Raw genomic sequence first — 8,898 nt, 5'->3', positions numbered from 1 at the left:
TTGCACATGGCACCCCAGCCCATGGATGACGCATCTGTTGATACAACAAGATGCCTGGAAACTCGTTCTAAGGACACTCCGGTCCTTCGAAAACTGAGGTTCGACCACGGGGAGAGAGTCTGTAAGCAGGCCCGAGTCACTTGAACCCGGAGCGTGCCAGACCGCCATGCCCATCTCGGGACTCGATCGCGTAGCCAGTGCTGAAGCGGTCTCATATGAAGCAATCCGAGCGGCGTTACCGCGGCTGCAGATGCCATATGCCCCAGGAGCCTCTGAAACCATTTCAGTGGAACCGCACTCTTGCCCTCGACTTGTCGAAGGGAAGTCAGCAGAGACTGCGCGCGCTCGCTCGAAAGCTGCGCGCACATGGCGACCGAGTCGATCCATACCGAGAAAAGAGATCCTCTGCGCGGGGCAAAGTTTGCTCTTCTCCCAGTTGACCCGAAGGCCCAGACGGTCGTCGAGGTAATTCAGGATGCGAACCCCGTGCTGCCGAAGGGGCGCAAGGGCTGCCTCGGCAATCTTCGTAAAGACGCGAGGGGACAGAGATAGCCCGAATGGTAGAACTGCGTACTGATATGCCCGCCCCTCGAAAGCAAACCGTAGGAACGGTCTGTGTCGAGGTAGAATGGAGACATGGAAGTAGGCGTCCTTCAGGTCGATCGCTGCAACCAATCGTCTGGACGAACGCATTCGAAAAGGCGTTTCGCTGTCAAGATCTTGAACGGAAACCGGTGGAGGTAACGGTTCAAGACGCGCAGGTCCAGGATCGGTCAAGCCCACCGGTCTTTTTGGGTACAATGAAGTACGGGCTGTAACACCCGGAATTCACCTCGGCTGGAGGGACAGGTTCGATCGCACCCTTCGCCAGTAGGGTGGCAACCTCCGCTCGCATGACGGGGGCATTAGCCCCGATCATAGTGGAACGGACTCCCCGGAAGCGGGGAGGAACCTGCGCGAACTGAATCGCGTAGCCGCACCTGACTGTCTTCGCGACCCAGCGGGACAGCCCTGGAATCTGAAGCCAGGCTCCCAGGAACTGCACCAGCGGGGTCAATCGGACTACAGGTGTACCCGGAGTGGGGCAGCGATGCAGCGTTACCGACCCGGACAAGGGAGGCTGTTGGGCGTCCCGGTGTGGGGGTGCGGTTAACGGCTGCGTCCTGACAGAGGAGACCAGGGAAGGACGCGCGTTCCACTGGGGTCTGCTCTGCCAGGAGGCTGGCGACAGAGAGGGATGCGAGTGGCGGGACCCGTGGGTGGCGCGCACTGTCATCACCGGTCTCTGGGTCCTCAGAGACAGGAACATGAGTTCTTCCCAAGTGCTGCTAGCCCGGGGGCCAGCAGTGGAAGGATTTTCCCCCGGCCCTCCACCGGGGGAAGGAGAGGCCCTGCTACCATCCCCTGGGAAGAACTGGAACCCATCTCTGAGTTGTCCACCTCCAGCGTGGCGTTTAACCAGGCTGGGGAGCAGACTGGGCGACATCCTCAACCACCTCCACGGCGCGGCCCAGGTTAAGGCTGCTGCTGGGGCCGGGCGGGAAGAGGGAGGGCGCCCTCGGCGGCGAGCGGACTGAGGCGACTGAGCCGGCGGCTGGTGCAGCAGCTGGCCGCCGGGGCAGTACGTGTTACAGCCTCAGTCTGCTCTGGGGCGGCCGAGAACTGTTGGGCGCAGTTCCCAGCCGCGCCGCCGAAGAGGCCAGCCTGGGATATGGGTGAGTTGAGGGGGCGGGCCCACTCAACGTCCTCCAAATCACCAGGTAAGGCCAGGTGTTCTCCCGGACCACAGCTGTGGACATCTCCCGACCCAGGGAGCGTGTGGCCACCTTCACCGCCCGGGGGCGGGATCAGTCGCGGCACGCAGCTCAATGAAGAGCCCTGGGTCGGCTCCACCCTTGTGCATGTGCAAAGGGGCGGCGGCCTGCCCGTAGCTCTGCAGGACCACGCCACCGAAGTAGACGAGCCCACAGGCTTTGGGAGGGTGCTTAGGACAGCCACACCACGCCACGTCAAGCCCTCTGTGGACACCGTAGTGCGCAACAGAGAGTTCAACAGTGGGGGTGAGGGGGCCCCAGTGTACCCTAGGCCGCGGCCCCATCAAGGGCAGAGAAGGCGGAGGAGGCCACCAAACGATCGCGGGAAGCACGGGGACTTCCAGGACCGCGTGATCTCCTCATGCACCTCGGGAGCGAAAGGCATTGGGGGCGGGGCCCAACAGCTGTCGGGTGCCGTCCCCAAAAACCAATCGCGCAACCACAAGCACTCGCGACTGGGCGGAGTTCCACACCAGCGCGAGACTCGCGGCTGCCCGAGATAACATGGCTGTCAACCTTAGGTCGGATCAGGCAGCGCTGACACACCCGGAGGCGGAGCACAACTCCTAATCGTCATCCCCAAAGGACTCCAGCCCACCTTGGGATGCGGCGATCGACATCTCACTGCTATCTGGAGCGTGAACGAAACGAACGAGGCGTCAGAGACGGGCCGCTGTTTCAGTCCAACACTCGCGGGTTTAAGCAATGTGCAAGAGGGGGCGTGGCCCGAGGAATGATCGTCGGGGTTCTTAATACCACGGCACCGCACTCAGGTCACCCTGGCCACCAGCCAAAGTACCGCCTCACTCGGAGACGGTAGATTGGGGTGTGGCAGAGGGGACTCTCTCTCCTCACGGAGATCACTGAGTCTCGACCGCAACATCGCGATGGTCACGTTCCCGCAGTGGGAACATGACGCATCCACAAACACTGCCCGAACGTGCTGAAGCCCAAACACATCGAGCAGTGAATGTGCCCATAGACAGCAACGGAGATCGATCGCACCCGGAAGTGCACGGGCGAACCGTCTTGAAAAAGACGTGCCACGCGCAAGCTCTTTTTGTGAGAGGAAAGCTCTGCAGAGTGCCGAAGCGCCCAGGGAAACACACACACAGCTGTTGCAGATCACTGCACAGATCAGCAGGCAGGCAGCATGAGATCGCTGGAACGCGCCGTAACACCAACACCCTGGAGAACCGCTGGTCTCTCGAAGACTGAAGAGAAGACTTCAGAATTCAGGCTTGTAGGAGTGAAGAGATCCTCTTGGCTCCAAAGCAAAAACATAATGCGATGTTCGCAGCGTACTTCCTTATATACCCACGAGGTGGGGCGGAGTTACGCATGCAAATTCCGCATGCCCATGGCATTGGCACTGCCATTGGGCGCTGTTGAATACGATGAAGATGATTGGCTTCTAAGCGAAACCCCCATTCGTTAGTCACTAACGTACGTCGTAGTGACTGAACGAAAGGGAAGGGGAATTTTTATTTTATTTTTATTAATAATATTTTGTACTAAAAATGTTATATCTTTGACTTTGACTTTAAGATCACTTTATTTACAAAAATATTAAAGTCTCTCTCTCTCTCTCTCTCTCTCACTTCCGGTGTGACTGTTGAGCGAGGGTGTGTGAGCGTGGCGCAGAGCGGTGTGAGTGGAACTTTTTTGTCTTCTCTTTTTCTGATTTTCTATTTTTCTCTTCTTTTTGTGTGTGTCTGTTTTGTTATTTGTTTTTTGTTTAGGTATTTGGAGGGTCGTGTGCTGTCCGTTAGTCGGAGGCATGGCGGCCCAACAAACACAGGGGTTGAATACACTCACTAGACGCCACGCAATTAAGGTAGCGTCAGCTGTGAGCATTGAGGCATGTTGTTTAGCCGTTGGAGAGTTAGTTGGGCATTCTAGCGTCTTGTCAGCGTCTAGAATGAACAATGCGACTGTAGTTTTTTTAGATAGTGTAGACAAGGCAAATGATTTGGTTGAGCAGGGAATTGTCATTGATGGGGAGTTTATTTCAGTTCTACCACTTTCTATGCCAGCGAAAAAGGTAATCATTTCTAATGTACCACCTTTTGTTAGCGATGTAATTCTAACTCAAGCGCTGTCGCGCTATGGTAAATTGGTGTCACCGATAAAAAAGATCCCAATCAGCAGCGAATCGCCGTTATTTAAGCATATCGTTTCATTTAGGCGCTTCGCTTACATGATAATTCCGGATGACGCCGATTTAGATTTAACTTTGAATTTTCGAATTGAGGATTTTAGTTATTCGATTTTCGTCACGACTGGTAAAGTGAAATGCTTCGGATGTGGCATTAAAGGGCATTTAATTCGGAATTGCCCAACAAAAAATGTTGAGGGAGAAAAAAGTTACGAAGTAGTTGTACAGGGTAAGGAAAACGATGGAAAAGAAGTTAATGTGGATGTTCAAGAAGAAGGTTCGGTAGTGGGGGAGAATGTGGTAACGTTAGACCGTTCGGTAGAAATTGAGGCTGGAGTAGCTTCATCTCAGATTGAACAACCAGATCCAATTCCTAAGAATTTACCTGCAAGTAGTGTTTTAAGTGTTTCTGATAGGGTGGTTTATCCTTCTGAAAGCAAAAACGGTGCAAATGGTGAAGATTTTCAAATCAGTGTAATGGCTGAAGAAGCACAGTTGACACCAGAACAAGAGCAGTTTTCCTTTAAGACACTGCAAAAAAGAAAGATGAAAAATAAAGTGCTAGATGCAAAAATCAGTAAGACAGCAGAACTACGAGATGAGGATATTCAAGATACGGAAAGTGACAGTGATTTGTCTGAATGTAGTGAGAGTCTTTCTCAAGGTGAACTTAATGTTCGCAGTTATGATCTTGAAGATATTAAATTGTTTCTTAGGTCAACAAAAAATAAAAGAGGTGTAAAAGTGCAAGAATATTTTCCTGATTTGAAACAGTTTGTGGATCGGGCAAAGAGTTGGATGGCTAGTGATTCATTTACCAATAAAGAAGCATATAGGTTGAAGAAAATAGTGAGGAACCTAAATATCGCTCACAATAATGATGTTGTTTAAGTGGAAGAAAAGGAATAATTTTTCCTGTTGGTATGGCGTATTGTGCTCTTTCTCTTTCTTTGCCTTTATTATGAATGAAATTCATATTGCATCTATGAATGTAAATGGGGCAAAAAATTAAAAAAAAAGAGCACACATTTTTGAGGAAATTGAGCAGAAAAACATAGACGTAACTTTTTTACAGGAAACTCATAGTAGTGTTGAGAATGAGGTTGACTGGATGAAGGAATTTAGTGGATTATCCGTTCTAAGTCATTACTCAAATATAAGTGGTGGGGTGGCTGTTTTATTTAATAAAAAGTTTAAACCAACTTCGTATGTTGTAGTTGAAGTTGTGAAAGGCAGACTGTTAAAAGTTAGAGCTTCTTATGAAAATTTTGTGTTTGTTTTTATTTGTGTTTATATTCCAACGACACCTATAGAAAGATTACTATTTTTAGATACTCTTTGTGCAACACTAAAAGATTGCGGTTCTGAAGATTTTCTTTTTTTGGGTGGTGATTTTAATTGTACTGAGTTGGATATGGACAGAAATCATGTTGAACCTCATATGGCTTCACGTAAGAGGTTAATTCATCTGATTGAGAAATATGATTTATGTGACATTTGGAGAATGATAAATGGTAATGAAAAGCAATACACATGGGCTCACATGCGTGAGAATTATATATCACTGGCAAGGTTAGATAGATTTTATGGTTTTAAACATCATTTAAATTTATTTAACAAATGTTTTATCACGCCTTTGTCTTTTACTGATCATAGTATGATAAGTTGTAAGTTTTTTTTAAAGTCAGTGAAATCCAAAAGTGCTTATTGGCATTTTAATACGAGTCTTTTAAATGATAAATTATTTATTGAATCGTTTAAATTTTTTTGGAAATCTTTTAAAGAAACAAAAACGTCTTTTAAATCCTTACAGCAATGGTGGGATTATGGAAAGGTACAAATAAAGCAATTCACACAACAATATACTCAAAATGTCACAAAAGAATTTAATCGGTCTGTAGAATTTCGTGAAAAACAGTTAATAGATTTACAAAAGTTGTATCAATCCTCGGGTGATAGTAATATTTTGGAAACTTGTTTTAGGAAAAAAGCTGAACTCAAAGAGCTGTTGGAGTTTAAGGCACAAGGCGCTTTAGTTCGTGCTCATTTTTTAAACATTGATCAGATGGATGCACCTTCCAAGTATTTCTTTGGTCATGAGAAGAAAAATGGGCAGAAACGTTTAATTCATGCCCTACGTTCTGAGGATGGCAATTTGTTATATAATCCCAGACAGATTCGTGATGTAGCAGTGAGTTTTTATCAATCCCTGTACAAAAGTGAACTTAAGCCGGAAAATAAAGGAAAATCTCCTTTTCTAGAGGATTTACCGAAGATCTCAGAGGAGTCCAGTGAAGAACTGGAATGTAGCCTTACCCTGGGAGAGCTGTATAAGGCACTCCATGATATGGAGTCTGGGAAAGCTCCAGGTATAGATGGGCTTCCGGTGGACTTTTTCAAGGCCTTCTGGTCGGAGTTAGGAGTTGACCTGCTAGAGGTATTCAACGACAGTTTGCTGAAGGGTGGGCTGCCGTTGAGTTGCCGAAGGGCAGTAGTTACTCTCCTTCCGAAAAAGGGGGATCTTTCGGAGATCAAGAACTGGAGGCCGGTATCACTTTTGTGCAGTGATTATAAATTACTTTCTAAAACGTTGGCTAAGAGAATGACTAAGGTAATGGGACAGGTGATCAATTCAGATCAATCGTACTGTATACCTGGTAGGTCAATATTTGACAATATTTCTTTAATTCGAGATGTTATACAGGTTTCCAAAGTATTTAATGTCAATTGTGGTCTGTTGTCTCTTGACCAAGAGAAAGCTTTTGATCGGGTTGAGCATGGTTTTTTATGGAATACTTTAGAAGCTTTTGGTTTTAATGAAAATTTTCTAAACATGGTTAAAATTCTTTATACTGACATTGAGAGTATAATTAAGATTAATGGTGGCTTGTGTGCTCCGTTCAAGGTCAAAAGAGGTATCAGACAAGGATGTTCATTATCTGGAATGTTGTATTCTCTTGTCATTGAACCCCTTCTACAAAACATCAGGAAGAATTTAGATGGTTTCAAGATACCTTTATGTGAATTAGGTTTTTGTTTATCAGCTTATGCTGATGATCTCATAATAGTAATTAACAAACAAAGTGATATACATGTTTTATCTAGACTGATAGAGGACTTTGAAAAATGGTCATCAGCAAAAGTCAATTGGAAAAAAAGTGAAGCGTTTTTATTAGGCGATTGGAAGGAAGGGAAACCAAGTCTTCCTGAGGGTTTGTGTTGGAATAGGTGGGGTTTGAAATATTTAGGGGTTTTTTTGGGAGATGATGATTTGTTACAAAAGAATTGGGAAGGTGTTTTACAAAAAGTTAAAGGACGTTTAGATAAATGGAAGTGGCTTCTACCCAACATGTCCTATAGGGGTAGAACGCTTATTGTAAATAATTTGGTTGCCTCTTTGTTATGGCACAGACTGGTTTGTGTTGATCCTCCTGTGAAACTAATAGCTGAAATTCAAGCGGCTTTTGTGGATTTTTTTTGGGACAAACTTCACTGGATTCCACAGAGTATTTTATTTCTACCTAAGGAAGAAGGAGGCCAGGGTTTGATTCACTTACAGAGCAGGATTGCAGCTTTTCGACTGCATTTTGTACAAAGACTTCTTGATGGACCGATGAATGTGAGTTGGAGGGCAATCAGTTGTGCCCTACTTAAGACTGTTGGAAACTTCGGAATGGACAAATCTCTTTTCTTAATGGACCCTCAGTGGTTGGATCTCTCGAAATTGCCATTTTTTTATCAACATCTTTTTAAGATTTGGAATCTTTTTCACATCGAAAGGACTGAAAATGTTCACTCAATTTTTTGGTTACTGAATGAACCCTTGATACTTAATGCAAGACTAGATGTTTCTGCACCCAATTTCCTACCAGGATTTAGCAGGATTTTACAAGACTCAGGAGTTTATGTTTTAAATGATTTATTGTGTTTAACTGGGCCTGTTTTTCAGAATGTAGAAACTTTTACTGAAAAGCTTGGAATTCGATCTGTTCGTTCAGTTTCTCGTTATCTGAATAAATTAAAAGAAGTGTTTACGGATGAAGAAAAATTGATGTTGAAGGAATTCTCTTTAGGTACTAATATTCCTGACTGTGAAGATTTGTTTCCTTGTTTGTTAATTCAACCAAAAATTGAAGAGTGTTCGGGATGTTTTATTCAACAAAGGAAGTTTTCATCTGTTGATTTTTTTTCATGTGTTGGTAAAGAGCTGTATAAAATGTGTGTGCTCGTTCTAAACAAAAAAAAGTTGAATAACAGAGTTGATACACCTTGGCGTGCTGTGTTAAAGTTGGGTGATGAGGTAAGACCTGAATGGAGAGTGTTGTACAAGCCACCATTATCAAAAAGAACAGGAGATTTGCAGTGGAGAATCTTGCATGGAGCTGTTGCAGTGAATTCTTTTATTTCAGTTTTAGATCCGAAGAATAACTCAGGTTGTCCTTTTTGTTTAAAAAAAGAGACTGTGTTTCATGCTTTCATGCAATGTATCAGACTTGGACCTTTGTTTGAAATGGTAGAAAGACTGTAATAAGTTTAGAGAGTGTTTTTATCCTGAGACTTTTATTTTTGGTTTTAAATATGATCAAAAAAAGCGAGTTGTTTTTCAATTGTTGAATTTTATTTTGGGACAAGCAAAGTTGGCAATATACATGAGTAGGAAAAACAAAATAGAGCAAAAAAGCAATGATAATGTTATTTTTGTTTTTAAGTCGTTACTTAAAGCAAGAATTTTGATTGATTTCAGATTTTACAAAGCTATGTGTGATCTTTGTACTTTTAAAATGAAATGGTGTAGTTGGGAAGGTCTGTGTAAAATTGATGATGATGAGTTATTTTTTTGTTTTTAAATGAATATTTTCTCCTTAACAAATTATGATGTGAATTTGTAGAATAAGGTGTGATTTGGTTAATTGTAAATAAAGTGTT

Source organism: Gobio gobio (assembly GCF_949357685.1).
Source record: "Gobio gobio genome assembly, chromosome: 14".
NCBI classification, from domain to species: Eukaryota; Metazoa; Chordata; class Actinopteri; order Cypriniformes; family Gobionidae; genus Gobio; species Gobio gobio.
The sequence above is the reverse complement of the archived record's forward strand: the minus strand, read 5'-3'. Positions refer to the sequence as shown.